Source organism: Tachypleus tridentatus, chromosome 12 (assembly GCF_004210375.1).
Source record: "Tachypleus tridentatus isolate NWPU-2018 chromosome 12, ASM421037v1, whole genome shotgun sequence".
NCBI lineage: Eukaryota > Metazoa > Arthropoda > Merostomata > Xiphosura > Limulidae > Tachypleus > Tachypleus tridentatus.
In genome coordinates this window covers 91,424,236-91,442,675 of record NC_134836.1, presented here as the reverse complement: position 1 = coordinate 91,442,675, position 18,440 = coordinate 91,424,236, and the positions used below count along the sequence as shown (strand labels likewise).

The 18,440-nt window shown below is 34.6% G+C and overlaps 1 pseudogene across 1 annotated transcript in view; it reads right to left on the bottom strand.

The window, feature by feature from the left end:
- The window catches only part of LOC143235692 (adenylate cyclase type 1-like), a 130,618-nt pseudogene that overhangs the window by 41,182 nt on the left and 70,996 nt on the right, over positions 1–18,440 (bottom strand). Inside the window, exon 5 of the transcript XR_013019354.1 lies at positions 18,200–18,311. The product of XR_013019354.1 is annotated as an adenylate cyclase type 1-like (transcript). The remainder of the gene's footprint in view (positions 1–18,199; positions 18,312–18,440) is intronic.

Genomic DNA, 18,440 nt, shown 5'->3' with positions numbered 1-18,440 from the left:
TATAAAGTTATTCTATTAGAATAGTAATAATACGTTTTACTATTTTCTAACCTTAATTTAATGTGGAATAACCCCCAAATGAATTTGTTCACCCTTTCTAATTATTGTATTTGACAATATCGTTTTTATATATGATTTGTCATGATTGTTGTTGTTTGTTCAAAATAAAGCACAAAGCTACACAATGGACTGTCTGTTCTATGCCCACCATGAGTATCGAAACCTGCTTTCTGGCGGTGTGAGTCCCTAAAAATACTGCTGTGTCACTAGGAGCGGTTTCTTATGAATTTCACGCAAAACTACACCAGGGCTATTTACGCTAGCCATCCCTAATTTAGCAGTGAAAGACTAGAGGGAAGATAGTTATTCATAACCACTTACCGCTAACTATTGGGCTACTCTTTTTGTCTAAAGAACGAGTATGTTCGGTAGAACAGGAATTCAAACCAGCGACTCGCAGGATACGAGTCGATTACGTAATCAACCGCCCATGTCGAAGCCAAACTTGTCGGGAGAATAATACGAATGTATTATTTTGTCACATACATATAAGGTTATCGTAATGGTAGTACTTTTATTTTCGTAACTATCTTGTTAGAAAACACAAAATGTTCCTATTAACAAAGGACTGAATTTATTCCAGTGCTTAAGATAAACAGGGAACAGTTTGGACATAATAAGTTTTGCAAATTTCTCGTCGGTTTTGTTTGTTTGAAGTTAAGCAAGCACAAACTTACAAAAGTGGCTATCTAGGCTCCGTCCACCTCGGGTTTTGAAATGAAGTTTCTTGTGTTGTATACAACGTTGAGCCACTCGTCTTTTTGACAATTTATCCTGGTAAAAATATATCAATGGTTTTCTTCCAGTTAATAGTATTGGGATACAGATAACTAGTGTTTATCCCAGACATTAACCAGATTGGATAAGAACAAGAAACAAAATGGTTTGGCTGTTTTACTTATGGATTAGAAGGTAAATAACCATTAATAGTTCCTTGTCAGAGTTTCTTTAGTCTTAACTGTAATACATGTGCTCTACCATCGGTGAAGAGAATCTCAATAAAACAAACTTAGAGACATTAGAAGTGGTGATGTGGTCATTAGACAATCCCTGCAAGATCTCAAAATGCGGAAAACCTTCGCTAATGGAGCAATCAGTAGATCATTTCGATAGAAAAGTAGGCTAGCGGGAAATAGAGTGGCTTTATAAACCTTGAAAACCTAAAACTTGTTGCCATATATTCAAGCTACGCTAAACTCTATCTCAAAATGAAAGGGTAAACTAAAAGGTTAAATATACATACTACGTCACAAATTTAACATAGTTGGATTCAAGTAAAAACATGATGTGTCCAAACGCACTCAATACAAACTGAATAAGTGCAAGAGATCCTAGTAAATTCCATTAGAAGTTTTCCTTTGCCACTAATCAAAAGGTTTGTTTGTTTTGAATTTCGCACAAAGCTACTCGAGGGCTATCTGTGCTAGCCGTTCCTAATTTAGCAGTGTAAGACTAGAGGGAAGGTAGCTAGTCATCACCACCCACCGCCAACTCTTGTGCTACTCTTTTACCAACGAATAGTGGGATTGATCGTCACATTATACACCCCTATACCGGCTGGGAGGGCGAGCATGTTTAGCGCGACGCGGGCGCGAACCCGGGACCCTCGGATTACGAGTCGCACGCCTTACGCGCTAGGCCTTGCCGGGCCAACCTAATCAACAGGAATATAATGTATTTTTGGTTCACCAGAAGTGAAGATGCAAGTTTATCTTTAACAACTGAAATTATTTGTCAAGAAGAAAATATATAGAAGAATGATGATTTAAAATGATTTATTGTTGGTTATCTATAATTTTTCTTTGAAGTTGTGATAATCGATAGCTTTATTCTGAGTTATTCTAAATATTTAATTTTTTGGATGCCCGGAATAAAACAGTTATTGAACAAAACGATGCAAGTTGTCTAAATCTGTTATGTTTCTTACGCAGAGTAATTAATAAAATAAAGACACTGATTAAATATACAGGCCTGGCATGGCCAAGCGCGTAAGGCGTGCGACTCGTAATCCGAGGGTCGCGGGTTCGTGCCCGCATCGCGCTAAACATGCTCGCCCTCCCAGCCGTGGGGGTGTATAATGTTACGGTCAATCCCACTATTCGTTGGTAAAAGAGTAGCACAAGAGTTGGCGGTGGGTGGTGATGACTAGCTGCCTTCCCTCTAGTCTTACACTGCTAAATTAGGGACGGCTAGCACAGATAGCCCTCGAGTAGCTTTGGGCGAAATTCAAAAACAACAAACAACAACAACAACTGATTAAATATACTGATACAGGTTTCAAAGTGTAATTGTAATATATACGGGAGCACTACTAATATCTTGGCTTGATTCTGCTCACGATCTGCGTGTCAAGGGTTCGAATATTGCCAATGAAATTAATTGCTCATTCAGCCGTAAGGGCGTTATAATTTAGGGTCAATTGCACTTCTTGTCGATAAAGAGTAACATTCTATATACTCTATCACTTCTAAATTGGGGAAGAGTAGAGCAAATATTCCTAGAGTAGCTCTAACAAACAAACAATATAACGGGAAGATGAGGCTTAGCACCACATGCATAGAAACATATTTTATTTCCCTTTTGTACGAACCAGCATAAAAGCAGGAGTAGTTCCTGATTAAACAGCTCAGTAGTAGTTTACCATCTTGCCCTTGTGGTGGCATGATTTTATTAAAAATAACTTCAATCACTTTAATATTTTTAAGTATCGATAGCGCCATGTTATCTTCTTTGAAAAATAGTAATTATGGTGTTTTACTATCACGAGGTAGTTAGTATCAAGATAAATTTAATAGTTCTGTCTTAAGCATAGAAGATAAATATATTTATTTAAATTTCTTGTTAACAAAAATTAAAGAATTAAATTTCATAGAGTTCAAAAATATCTTCTGAGATTTAAAGAGGCAGTGTTACCACTTATTTGACAAAATAAATTTCAGTAAGAAAGGGGCTCAGCATGGCCAGGTGGTTAAAATGCTCGGCTCGTAATATAAAGGTCGCAGGTTAAAGTCCCAATCACATTAAACATACTTGCTTTTTCAGCCATGGGGCGTTATAATATGATGTTCAATCCCACTATTCCTTGATAAAAATGTAGCCCAATAGTTAGCAGTGGGTGGTGATAGCTATCTGCTTTCCCTCTAGTCTTACAGTACTAAATTAGTGAGGCCCGGCATGGTCAGGTGGTTAAAGCACCCGACTCGTAATCTGAAGGTCGTGGTTTCGAACCCCCGTCCCACTAAACATGTTCGCCTTTTCAGCCGTGGGAGCATTATAATGTGACGGTTACTCTCGATGGTAAAAGAGTAGCCCAAGAGTTAGCGGTGGATGGTGATGACTAGCTGCCTTCCCTCTGGTCTTACAACGCAAAATTAGGAACGGTTAGCGCAGATAGCCCTCGCGTATCTATGCGCAAAATTTAAAAACCAACCATATCAAATATTTTACATTTTATGCCTCTATGTTTACTACTAATATTTATTGAACACAATGAAAGTTCGATAACAGTCCAATATTTCATGGCCCAAACTCGTAAACTCATTTTCAGGCGAGATTTCTCCTATCATTTTTTATCATTATACTTATAGAATTTTGTAACATATTTTACAATTTGCCACCCCAGTGGCACAGCAACATGTCTGTAGGTTTACAACGCTAAAATCCGAGTTTCGATACCAGTGGTGAGTAGAGTACAAATAGCACCGTGTGTAGCTGTGTAGCTTTTGGGCTAATTAAAAAGAAACGACAATTGTTTATCATACGATTTCATTTTTCATTCAGTTTGCTATTAAACATGTTTATACGCATAAAGTATATTCAAATTTGCAGTTTTGTATTTTGAGTTTTTATGGGCGTCTTCTACAATTACAATAAAAGAAGCAACTTTTTTCATGCTCTGAGATAACTTTTCATTAATCATGAATTTAGATAAGTTCCGCCCAGACGATGGATACTTCAGCTAGTAAGTTACATTCTATTATTTCTTTAGTATTGGTTGATTGCCATATATGCAATCGTTGTTTTTTTCATTACTGTCGTTTTGCACTGTTAACTTAGTCTTTGGATTTAGGACAAACCTCAGAGAAATATTTGAACATATGGATGCAATTTCACTTAAACCGACAGCATCATATTGGTGAATCAACGCATTCTAATCATAATGAGTTAGATACATTCATTATTGGGATAATGCTTGGTTTTGGTCTGCGCAGGTAGAAGTTAATGAAAATTGCTTAATAGTAACATCTTTAAACAAGGGACAAGGTTATTTAAGTTTCTCATGATGGCGAGGCACTTGCTCGAAGTAACAAACATATTCAAAAGGCGGGTGGCATGGGTATTAAAACTTCAATTACAATGAATTACAGAACAACGTTTCGACCTTCTTAGGTCATTTGCAAGTTGAATGACGAATCATTTGCTTTCAGATTGCTACGGATCAACAGATGACTGATTTACATCATAAAGAATTGAAAGTGAGTGTTTAACACTTACAAAACACTAGTTTCTGCCTTTTTAAAAATATACTTTTGCTGTATATATAAACACTCTAGATTAGTGTATGTCATGTTAGAGTTCTTTGTTGACCTGGTGGCTAATTTAAATGAGCAGACAGTATACTAGAGTATTTTGTATGTTCCCACTAAACTGGAAATGTTTGATTTATTCTATAGAATGCATCGGAAAGAAAATGTTTAACACTCCTACGAAAAGACGTTTCTAGTCCTGATTTCTCCAAGCCCGTTCCCCTGGCTGTGGTTTCGCTAGATAGTAGATAGGGACAGTGGGAATCTCGTTAATCCATTCATTAATGGATTTAAATGGCAATTTCATTTAAATACAAAATTATTAGCCTAATATTAATAACCTTTCAAGTTGCTCTGGGGCCTATTAGGCCCCACTTTTCGTAGAAATGTTAATGTCTATAAAATAAATTAATGAAATACATTTCAGCCACGTCTATCAAAAGTACACTACTTTCTTCACAGGCGGGTATTTAATGAAAAAACAATACGAATCTGTGTCAATCTGTGTCAGAGCTTATTTCTAGCAAATTAATAAAATATAATTTAACGCATGATACATTTAATACAAGTGAGCTTTTAAAGACATATCAGTGTTTTACAAAATTATATTTTGCATGTATCTAATAAATGAATCAAGTAAAATATTCATTTTGAACATCCTAAATAATTTCTCTAAACCTTTAAGTAAGGATTCTCTTGGTTTCGGGAACCGATCTGAAGCAAATGAGCGAAGTCAAAGCACAATAAACATGAAAACATGATACAACGTTAATGTGGTAAACACACAGTTTTAAAGAATAGAGTGTGTGTGCGTTTTATAGCAAAGTCATATCGAGTTGTTTGCTGTGTCCACCAAGGAGAATCAAATTCTTGATTTTAGCATTGTAAACCTGTAAACTTCCTGTTGCTCCATTGGGAGACTTCCCTCTCTTCAATGTAGGGCTTTACTCCAAATGTGAGAAAACATTAAAGAAGGATATGAAATGAGTACAAAATTAGTATTTTTCTTTAAATTTCGATAACCCTAAAATAGTTATTTAATTGGTTAAAATAACTTGCATTTTTATTGTATCTTCACTTTAAAGGCTCTTTTAGGTATTTTACATACGATGTGCTCCCTCTAAAATCGAATGTTCATTGTTATTTTTTAATTACCTGGAAATGTATTTTTAATAGGATTAAACCTTAAAAGCGTTCAGAACCTTTAGTACCTTAGAGTTGCATGCTAACGCAAGTTACATAATTTACTATTTGGTTTGAGAAGCCCGACAACGTATTTGAATATTTTCAACCTATATCATATCTACGGATAGTATTAGCAGAAGTTAGCCGAATTGTTTGATATATAATAAAACAGGAAACCTTTTGAAATGTTTAAAACTAAATACGCAATTTATAGAGCTTTCTATGTTATCAAATGTTTAAACACGAGAATACCAATAAAAGTTAAGGGTACGAAAGAGCTAAAGATATTGTTGTAATTTATTTACTTAATTTGACAACACCAATACTCCTGTAATACCAGGAGTTCTTCTTTAATTAAACTTCACAGCTATTCGATTTGAAATATCTTTATTTGCTTTTTCGGTTTCGCGCAAAGCTACTTTAGGGTTATCTGCGCTAGACACTCCTATCTTTGAATGAAAGGCAGCTAGTCAAAAAAACCACCCATTACAAACTTTTGGGCTTTTAAAAAAGAAATATGAGATATACTATTACCATATAATGAACCAACGGGTCAAAGGGCGAACAAGTTCGACAATTGGTATCGTATTCTGACCAATAAGCCGCACGAGCCAACTTTAAAATATTAAATTACACGAGGATTTCGGGGTCTTGTTCTGTGAACTTGGTGCTAACACCGCGTGACACTAAGGGGTACAGTATGAATATTACCCGTTGTTTGGTCTATGCAACAATTAATATAGATGAAATAGATAAGCTTTAAATTTGATAACACTTATTTTCATAGCAGAGTGTTCCCGTGAAGAGGTTCGAAAATAGAAAATTTCATACCTCATATGCTTCGTATCACCAAAATGAGCTAACAATTAAAACCTTGTTATAAACTTTCGCTTATATCAATAGCACATATGGTATTGCAAATCCAGAATATGTTATTAAGCTGACTTAATACACGTGTTTGTGAGCATTAAACACTGAAACTATTTTGAGAAGGGAACTAACGATATGAAATACAGGTATATCTTTTTTAAAGATATGAAATACAGGTATATCTTTAAAAACCTTTTTAAACTCTTTGAAATATATATATATATACACACACTCTTATTGAGTTAATTATGCATTCAAATGGATTATTTAGCCATGTATATATTTATATATATGTACACCTGTTTTATCATGACGACATACTTTATTAAAACAGTCAAATCGATATACAAAATCCTGACTCAGTTGGCAGCTATACACACATATACATAACGATCCTTGCTGTTATTTGGGATTACTTCCCAGCCGTAGACAGCAGGTTGCAGTAAATGATTAATAAACAGTAGGGTCGTAAACTTAGTCGGTTTATTGTTCTTGTGTGCTGTCGATAGTTTGAAACTACATCCACTGGTGTTTAGTATTAATGCTAGACTCTACCAGACAAATCATAGATCTTTTCCTTTGATTATATGACCATGGATGCAAAAGTTAAATTGTTTTCTTTTTCTTATCTATATTTTCTTGTTGTTGTGCGTTGGAAATATCAAGTTAAACGTCAACAGCTTGTTTCAATTGATAATGTTAACTTGTTTCAGTTGATAAAGTTTTCATAAATAAAGCTTCCGACTTTAAGGTTATCTATCTATCTATTTAGTTAATTGAACTAGATAACTATTCAGAACGAGGGTAAACTGGCAGCTTAAAGAGATTAGCACTGGTTTCCTGGCACGTGAGTCGAGGTTTATCCCTTAGAGACCCATCATAAACATATTATTGATTCAACAGTAGCCTTGGAAACTCTATCGGAAAACATACCATTTATATTGACCTGGTAATTAAATGGCTGCAAGAGAAAGCTATCTACATTGAATCGATAAATTAGTCACCCATGTTGTTTTCAGTTCCTTCAGTTATATATATAGTAATATTTTTATTGCTATTTTGTTAAGAATCGTAAATATTTTTACATAAGCTGGAATTTCTCAAAATCACACTCCTTCGAATTCACACAGGCATACATTAGTCTTAAATAAACAAAATGTATAGCACTTATTTAGAGAAAGCTTAAGAATTTTTCAAATAGGACATCAGTTATCTCGTAATGAGATAATGTGTTGATGTCATTAGTTAAACATGATAAAATAAAGCTATATAAAATATTATCAATAAATATACACAAAAAACATTCAAAGAAGAAACAAATGTTCGAAACATCGGTGTGCTGTTTCGACTTTTCAAACATGTATTAATTTATAATACAGTATTATCTATTAATGTTTTCATATACATATTTATTAATTTATAATACAGTATTCTTTATTAATGTTTTCATATACATATTAATATAGAGAGAACGTTGTGTTTTTTTTGTCAATAGTGCTTTACTTTAGTGAGACCACCGTCAATGTAAATTGTTTGTTTGAAATTAAGTATAAAGCCACATAATGGACTATCGGTGCTCTGCCTACCACGGGTATCAAAACCCGGTTTCTACCGGTGGGAGCCTTCAGACATGCCGCTGCGCCACTGTGGAACAACAATGTAAAACCGGTTATATGTCACAAATGGCGACGCTATCCAGTGTTTAACATTGCATTAAGAACTTCAAGATTTCTAAACATTTTTTGTCTAGAGATTAAATAATATCGATTTCTTGCTCATGTGAAATTTCCATTCAACATTAAGAAGTATTCCGTATGTAATTATGTTATAATATAAATTATTTTTTCATAATCTGGTCACTATTCTCATAAGTATTTAGTAATTAAATTTCCAAGACTATTTTTTGGTGCTTATAATAAAATAAACTATCTGACGTACTTGTGAGAAAATATACTCACCACAAACATGTTAAATACAATCGTTACAAATAAACAAAAGGGTATTCTCAATAGCCACGGCACTTGAAATTCTTTTAGGCAGGAATAGAGTAAATTAATTTATGAGACCTTGGACGTGAGCTAATACATCAGTCGAAAGGGTTTGATCTCCTGAGTCCAAAAGTGTAATTAGATCTCAAATAGCTCAATGTGACAGAGCTATGAAATTAATGTTTGTACTTGAAAAAACAAAACAAGAACGAAATGAACTGGTATACCACGGCTAAACATTGATAAATAATTGGGGAATTACCATAGATATCGTGATAAAACAGCGAAAGAATCATATACTATCTCTGTAAACAGCAATAAAACATATTATAGAAAGGGATATTTATCTTATTGTAACTGAATCAGCTAGCCCTAATTAAGAATCGTGTACGTTTTCCTTGTTTAACTCGTCGTTGAATAATGGAAAATATCTAAAATCAATAATTGCAACTATTATGTTACGAAATATTATTAAGTAGCCGAGGGAAGAAAAATATTATTAAGGCATTGTTAAACTCCATTCTTATGACCCTTTAAAGTGGGACACATTATTACATTTTAACTTAAGAGACGAATATTGAATATAATGGTCCTTTATACACAAAAATTAATCAAATTATCATTTCAAAATCATGTCATCGTTCAACTGCTATAAATCGGGTAAATAGCATGTTTCTTGACGACAAGAAACCCACCTGAAATAAAAATATATCTCAGGTTAACCTGAAGATGACCCAGGAAGGTCGAAACGTTGTTCTCCGCTTATCAATAAAAGTATTAATACCTATACAAGTCGTTCTTAGATACAAGTAGCATGTTTAATATTTATATAGTAATTCGACGGTGCATATACTCGCTACCTTCTGATATTATGGGCCAGAATGACAGGAAATGGCAAATAATTACCGAAAAGATATACAATTAAAAGGGTATATTGAATACAGTAATATTCTTTCCTACGATTTATAAAATTTCTGGGATTCTGGACACAATCCTATTATCGTCATTCCAGGAAGTCACATATGTGCTCAATCATGGCTGATCATAAACCTTTTGTAGTTTCTGTTATCCCTGACATAAACTTAAAATCATATTTTAATATATTATTTATATTAGATGTAATGCCGATATTAAGAGGTTTGTCATTGATCCTAAGGCGCACAAATCTCAATCTAGTGATGAAAAAAAGAATAACTATAGAAATGATGAATTAATACAGTTTGATGGATAACACAGTAACTCGATGTCTCGAAATGTCCTCCTTCCATCTTTAAAAGCTTTCGCCGGTACATACAGATAATGTGTATTAGCTCACGACAGCAACAGTTACCTATTCTCTCCTGTACTTAACAGCAACCTACTTTTCTTACAACCATATCTGACATGCTAAAACAGCTCCCAGGAACCGATACAGTGCACTTACCATGATTCCTTATGCATGTACGCAAATGCTTGAGTAACAAAGCACATTATATTAATATTATAACTTGCTACCTATACTACATATACGCAAAATATGTTGGTCCCGGCATGGCCAGGTGGGTTAAGGCGTTCGACTCGCAAGCTGAAAGTCGCGTGTTCGAATCCCGGTCCCTCCAAACATGCTCGCCCTTTCAGCCGTGGGAGTGTTATAATGTTTCAGTCAATCCCACTATTCGTTGGTAAAAAAGTAACTCAAGAGTTGACGACGGGTGGTGGTAACTAGTTGCCTTCCCTATAGTATTACACTGCTAAATTAGGGACGGCTAGCGCAAGTAGCCCTTGGGTAGCTTTGCGCAAAATTCAAAACAAATAAACCTTTATGTTGATATTAACATTAGAAAAGATTTTGTATTATTTAATAATTACATACGAGTTTTACGCTTCCTTATTTATAATAAAATTTCGTTTTGTTTTAGTTTAATCTTAGTTTGCGTTGTGTTCTGGCCGTTATATTTGTTTTTGTAAAAGTAAAAAAACTCTGTTTGCTCTACAAATAAAACTTTAGTAAACAACCATGTGACTTTTCCTTCACCTCACAACATTTAAGTATTTCAAAAGAATTCTTGAACCTTAAGGTTTTGTTTTGTTATTTAAGTTAGAACAGTTTCATGTTAAGCTTCAAAATTAGGTGTTTGGAGAACCTTACAATAAAAATATACAAATCGTAGTTTACACAGATAGTTGTAAATATGATGAAACACACATTAAAAATATTAATTCACTAATAAACATAAAAAACACATCAAAAAGCAGTTAATCTAAAACTCCTTATTATGAATACACAAGTTGTTTGACCATATTCCAATACAAGAGGATACACATTTATTGAGGCACTTTTTAAAGCCTTTTATTCACTTGTCTCTATAAGGGATTACGTCTAGACTATCAGTAATTCTTATTACTCAAACATTTTGTAACACTAGTGTATTGGAATGACTAGGCAAAAAGGGCTATGGTGGCTCTGAAATCCATCTATTTTCAGCTTTAAGACATTGCTATAGGCCTCTGCAAAATAAACGTTTTAGTTTGCACAATATAAATGACCTAAAAAACAATAAAAGTATTATGTATAAAATATACATATATATATATATATATATATATATATATAACCATAAATATTTAGGCCATAAACAAAACACATTAAAATTAAACAAAATACCCTGCATATTTTAAAAAAAGATCCTAGAGTACAAGCTACAACGTGAGATTATAAAATGTATCTTAGGTCTTGGATGTAGCCCTACCATATTGGAGGCAGGAATGCTAACTTCAACTTCAAGAGGTAAGTTTTATCTTACTTACCCCCAAATGTTAGTACATTATTTTATTTTTTTTCGTCTTTTTTTCTAATTCTCATTTTAGCTTGGGAGAACGGTCACCTTCCTACAATTGTCTGCAGGCAGTGAAGGGGGATATAGATGAGGGACGTTGTGGGTTTGAGCATTCACATCTCGCCCTCCTAATTTCTATATTTCTTATCTTCTTATGCGAAACTAGCAAATTGGATGTTACGACTGATAAACGGTGTATCCCCACTGCAATGTGGGTCCTAATCCGCAGTCACCTCCAAAGATGAAGGGTTAGAAACCCAGAAAGAATGAAAATCGTGTGATCTTCTTTTTCAATTGTAAACCAGTAACCACATGACCATGGCTTTTGTACTTATATAGCACACAGTAACTGTTTTTCACAACCATGAGGTTCACGTGAACTCCCGTTGAAACATGAAGAGTGACTTTTACAACGATTGAGAAGTTTAAATAAAAACAATTAATTGTGCATTATGACACGCATCTCGTCTTTGGATTTTATTATTTTAAATGTGCACACTTTTCCTTGAATTTTAGGCTTTTAATGCTAGATTAAAACTTGTATAAGAAATTTCCATTATTATATATATACAGTCATATGAAAAGATTAGGACACCATATGAAAGCCTCTGTACTTTTGTAATATTTTTGGATATATAGATATTTAATCTCAATTTTTAACATTACTGAGAGATTATAGGAATATAACTAAACAATTAAAACGGAAGAAAAGAGTTTTCAAGATCTTCTGTAAATGTAATTCTACAAACAATGCATATTCTAACTGAGGAAAAGTTAGGACACCCTACCTTCTAATAGCTAGTGTCACACCCTTTTGACTGAAATAACTGCAGTGAGACGCTTCTTGTAGCCATTTATTAGTCTCTGACATTGGTCTGAAGAAAGTTTGCCCCACTTCTCAATGCAGAATTCTTTCAGCTGTGAGATGTTTGAGGGGTTTCTTGCATGTCAGCACGTTTCAAGTCACCTCACAGCATGTCAATGGGATTAAGATCTGGGCTTTGACTCGGCCATTCCAGGACTCTCCATTTCTTAGTTTTTAGCCAGTCCTTGGTGGATTTACTGGTATGTTTTGGGTCATTGTCGTGTTGCAGGGTCCAGTCTCACATGTTTCTCAAGCACCCTCTGATACACAGTAGAATTCATGGTGGATTCTATGATTGTGAGCTGTCCAGGTCTTGTTGCAGCAGAGCAGCCCCAAACCATGACACTTCCACCTCCAAGATACACAGTTGGTGTGAGGGTCTTTTCCTGGAATGCTGTATTTGGTTTACGCCAAACATGTCCTCTGTTCTGGTGTCCAAATAATTCAATTTTGGACTCATCTGTCCAAAAAACATTATTCCAGAAGTCCTGGTCTTTGTCTACATTCTCTCTGGCAAACTTTAGTCTGATCTTGATGTTTCTCTCAGAGAGCAAAGTTTCCTCCTTGCACACCTCCCATGCAAGTTACACTTGTGCAGTCGCTTTCTGATTGTAGAGGCATGCATTTTCACATAAACTTTAGCAGAACCTGCTGTAGGTCCTGCGATGACATTTTAGGGTTTTTGGAGACCTCTTTTTAGCATCTTGCAGTCTGCTCTCGATGTGAACTTGCTTGGACGACCAGACCTGGGCATGTTGGCAGTTGTTTTGAAAGCCCTCCACTTGTTGACTATTTTTCGGACAGTGGAATGGCTGATTTTAAAATCTTTTGAGATCTTTTTAAATCCCTTACCAGACTCATAACCTGCTACAATTTTCTTTCTAAAAGCCTCAGACAGCTTTTGCTCTTACCATGGTGCTCACTCTCACTTCAACAGTCAGGAGCACACCAAACTAGATGTCTGAGATTTAAATAGGGCAAGCCTCATTCACGATGCTGAGTAACGATCTTCAAATCACGCGCACCTGGTGTGATTCACCTGTATGTGAGTTGAGCCATTTTAAGAGGGTATAAATGTGGGGGTGTCCTAACTTTTTCCTCAGTTATAATATGCATTTTTGTAAAATTACATTTTACAGAAGATTTTGAAAAGTCTTTTCTTCAGTTTTAATTGTTTAATTATATTACTTTAATCTCTTAGTATTGTTACAATTGAGATTAACTATCCATTTATCCACAATTTTTACAAAAATACACAGGCTTTCATAGGGTGTCCTAATTTTTTCACATGACTGTATATATATAAACTGAGCCGGGTGGGTTAAGACGTTCGACTCGTAATCTGAGGGTCGTGGGTTCGAATCCCTGTCACACCAAACATAGGGGCCATGGGGGCGTTATAATGATACGGTCAATCCCATTATTCGTTGGTAGAAGAGTAGCCCAAGAGTTAGCGGTGGGTGATGATGACTAACTGCTTTCCTTCTGGTCTTACACTGCTAAATTTAAGGACGACTAGCGCAGATAGCCCTCGAGTAGCTTTGTGCGAAAGTCAAAACAAACAAACAAAATATATAGACTGTTAAAGTGTCAGTTGAGATGTAATGTCAATAGTGGAATCAAAATTAGTTTTCGATACATCTTATATCGCCAAAGTTTTCAAAGACTTCTTTCGGAGCTGTGTGAAAATTAAAAATAAGGATATAATGTAACTTGTTACGTATGTTTGGGTTTGGTTTTTGAACTTCGCGCAAACATACACGAGAATTATCTGCGCTAGTCGTCCTTAATGTAGCAATGTAGGACTAGAGGGAAGGCAGCTAGTTATCTCCACCAACCGCTAACTCTTGGGCTACTCTTTTACCAACGAATAGTGTGACAGAATAAAGGGTAAGCATGTTTGATGTGATGGGACTTTGAACCCGTCACCCTCAGATTACGAGTCGAGCGCCCTAAACACCTGGTCATGCCGGGTCATTTCATATGTTATCGAAATATACTTTGTTTTATGCCTCTGTTAATACATCATATTAGGTAAGTTACAAAATAGAAGTCGCATTTTTAACTGTTCATTTGTTTTGTATTTTAGCACTAAGCTACACAATGGGCTATCCGACCTCAGACCACCATGGACATCGAAACCTAGTTTTTAACTGTAAAAGTTGACTGACATTCCGCTGGAGGAGAGCGTAATTGTAACCACTTGCATTTCACATATAGGTGTGTTATTTAATTACTTGAATACGTTTTTTCTGATGGCAGCCTCTAAACATTAGTTCGAATCCACTATTTTATTTCACAACTAAAAAATAGGTCTCCATAGATGTGTTCTAATTCATTGACCGCAAAGAGCGAATAATGCAAACATTTAACTAACTCCATGAGATCGTATTTATATTCATTGATTTAAAAGAAAGAGGATTTCAAAATCAAGTGGTCACAATGTAACTTACGTTTTACTTTAATATTTATCCTTAACTATAGTTATGACTTTACAAATTTATCACGTCGTTGTTTTTAAAGATTTTTAATTGTCTATGTGAAATAATTTTGTTCTCCTGAAAGTCATTTGATTTTTCACAACTTTATCCACATTTTCCTCAGATAAGTTTTTAATTATTTTGTCTGTTAAATCCCCCAGTCATTATGATACACGTATTGGAACGTACTCTTGAAACTGGTTCGTCATTGTGTTTCACTGAAATTTTGTTCGTATTTTAAGTTAGTTGCAAGCAAGACGGAATCATTTATAATGAAAATAATATTAACATCATTTGCTCTTATGAATTACTTGTCCTGGGCGAAGTTTAGTTCCACCAAAGGCACATTGAAAGTCATCGGTTTTATTCAGAAATGTATGGGCATGGTTTACTGGGTGTCACAGAAGGTGCTCAATGCACTGCTAACTCAAACAACATACAAAGCCTAGCCCTAAATATATCTACCACAAGTATCATCTATTTTGGTCACTATTCATTTATCACTGCAGTACTATTCACTCTGGCAAACGTTTTACACACGTCGTCACGACAGAAGATTTGCGCAGTTTTGTTTCGAAACACCATGTACAATGTCCACACGTTCTTGAATAAATCATTATTTTTATTGTGCACCTGATTCAAGTTGATCCCTTAAAGGAAGTATATTTTAAAGATATAATAATTTTATATATAAGGTTTATTTATAATTTAACTGATAGTAATCATAAAAGAAATTATGATTTTATTCTATGTGTTTTTTGTGTTTTTCAGCAGTTGAAACTGAAAACAATTAAGCATTTTCTCAAAAACACCACAGTTTTTCTTGCTAAATGTACTTCTGTGTAACTTTTATATGTTATTCATTTATGTATCGAAACTTCATATTTTTTCTCTTTTTTCTTTTGCACTTATGAATTTTGAAAGAAACTATACGAACTGATATGTAGATAGCATTAGTACTGGCTCTACGCTATGGTTGTTAAGCAACCAAACGAGCTCAGAGCACGTTCTTTTTCCCAGAAAAGAACATTAAGGTGCTCACAAATAGCAAGCAATTGTTTCTTGAAATACAAAAAAAAAAAATCATTTTGATTTAAATTGCTCAGTAGTTGTGCTACTGTGAAAATCAGTGTTATAAATAGAATAGTGATATATATGCAGATATCTAGCGTAGAAATAACGTCTGTGACCTTTGAGTATTATTTAATGTTATTCAGTTTCTGTAATTCAGCTAAATCCTTATGCAGTTCTTTTAAGTAAAATTGATGCCATTTTCAGTTGTACAAATACCACAAAATAGTGAGATCATATGAAAAGATTTCGGACTATGAAAGTGAACAGTGTTTTCCTTCGGTAACAAAATGGTAGGCAACACAACTGTCTAAAAATAAGTGAAACCGTATTAAATTTTGTTTTTAGATCGTCAAACACACAAATCTTAAAACAAGTATTTATTTTTCAATTTCTTGTAAAGCAACACGAGGGCTATATATCTGCGCTAGCCTTTCCTTATTTAATACTGAAAGATCGCCCACCGCCAGCTACTGGACTAGTCTTCTATTAACAAATAGTGGGATTTACCGTCACATTACGACACTCCCACCTGACCATGTCAGGTACATAATTAATATATATAAATGACTCTCAGATAATTCATACGTCTACGATTTCATTTCTGCTCGTACCACGGTGGGACAGCGGTAAGACTTCAGATTTAAGATTCTAAAATTCAGGGTTCGATTCCGTTCAGGAAACATACCAGATAGCCTGATGTAGCTTTACTATAATAAAACACACTCTCCATTCTGCTCTAAATCTTAATTCGTTTTCATACGTGGAAATGTATAGTTTAAAATATAAGTAATTTTTATGTCTGTGTGATGAATAACATGCTTAGCGTTTTGCGTAGCGTACTACCAAATGCATTATTAATCGTTAAGAATCCCGAGATGTCATTATTTCATTTTTAGTAATCAAAGTGATTAAATCAATGATCTTTTAAACTTTCAAAAGTCTGTGCTCGTCTACATGAAACGTTATAATAACAGACTGTTATTCTGATCGCTGGCTCAGAGACATGCGTCATCAAGATATATTAACAGCGTTAATCAAAAGGGAATAAATATAGTGTTAGGTGAGACTGTGATAATCAACTGTCGTCCTTGAAAAGGACGTTTGAATAGACTCATAAGGTGTATGAGACAATAAAGAGCGTCACAGTTGATCTGAAGCGGTATTACAGTATTGGAAATGTTCTTGTGGGAGGGATTGTGTAGTTGGACTGCTTTACAAAAGAAACCAACATCTAGTGTTTTCGTCGAGCACGTATACCTCATAATGCATTATCCTCATGTTGACGAAAAATGGTGTTTCCAAAACGATGGATGGCGGGTTCGAATCCCCGTTATACCAAACATGTTCGCCCTTCAGACGTGGGGGCGTTATAATGAGACGATCAAATCCACTATCCGCTGATTAAAGAGTAGATGAAGAGTTGGCGGTGGGTGATGATGACTAGTTGTCGTCCCTCTAGTCTTACACTGATAAATTAGGGACGGCTAGCGCAGATAGCCCTCGAGTAGCTTTGTGGAAAAAAATGAAACGATAATATAACATTCAAGGCTGCTCGTATTGTCTGGAAATGTTTCGGAAACTATAATAATAACTTCAAACGTCTTTTTGAGCTAACTGGAACACCTCAATGCAATGCGATTGAACAGTTTTCCTTACGAACCGATACGCTAAATTAGTATAATCTTCGTGAAATAGATTACAATCTTACAAGACATGTACTATCATCTTGTCGACTCTATGTTATGCCACATTCGTGTAATTAATACGTCAAGAGGTGACGTAATCGGACATAGAAGAAAACTCTCAATATTTATAAAAGACATGTCATAGTGTTAGTACTTACCATGTCCACAGTTTCTGCATGACTTTAAGATAAATAATACCTTATTTACTTAACATAAGGACAGTATGTAGTATCACATTTACTTTTTTGAAACGAATAACTTGCTATACAGGCTTTCTACTGAACGAAACATTGTCAGGTTATGTAATACTTTTTACACCATCTAAAATTCGCTATTTTATACTGATACTTATTACTGTATTAAATATACCAGCTGTAAAATATTATTCGCGATTTAATTTTGTTTCTCAAATTTAACGTTAGTTGCAGTCATTGGCGTTGAATTATGGTCTGTTGTTTGGTTGTAAACGAATGTCGATTAGGTTTGATTTCGTAGGATCTATTTCTCACCTATTCGTACACTAATCTTTCTGTGATTGACAGCTGAACAAAGAGAAATGTTTTTACATCTATAAATCCAACCATAAAGTATTTATACATTGAAACTGTTTTACTATTGAAACATGAAAATCTCACTCATATTGAACTTACGCTGGCCAGTTGGTCAAATCTCCCAAAAAGCTCATTTAGTAAACGAACTAATTCCTGTGCCGTACACTGAGAAGCCAGTACTGTAAAACCCACGATGTCAGCAAACAAAATACTGTTGGAAATAAAAACAACAGAAAGGTTCGTTATAAACATCTACAATAAATAATAATAATAATTAATCGACAAAAACAGGTTCGTTATAAAATCCACAGTAAATAATAATAATATCTAATCGACAAAG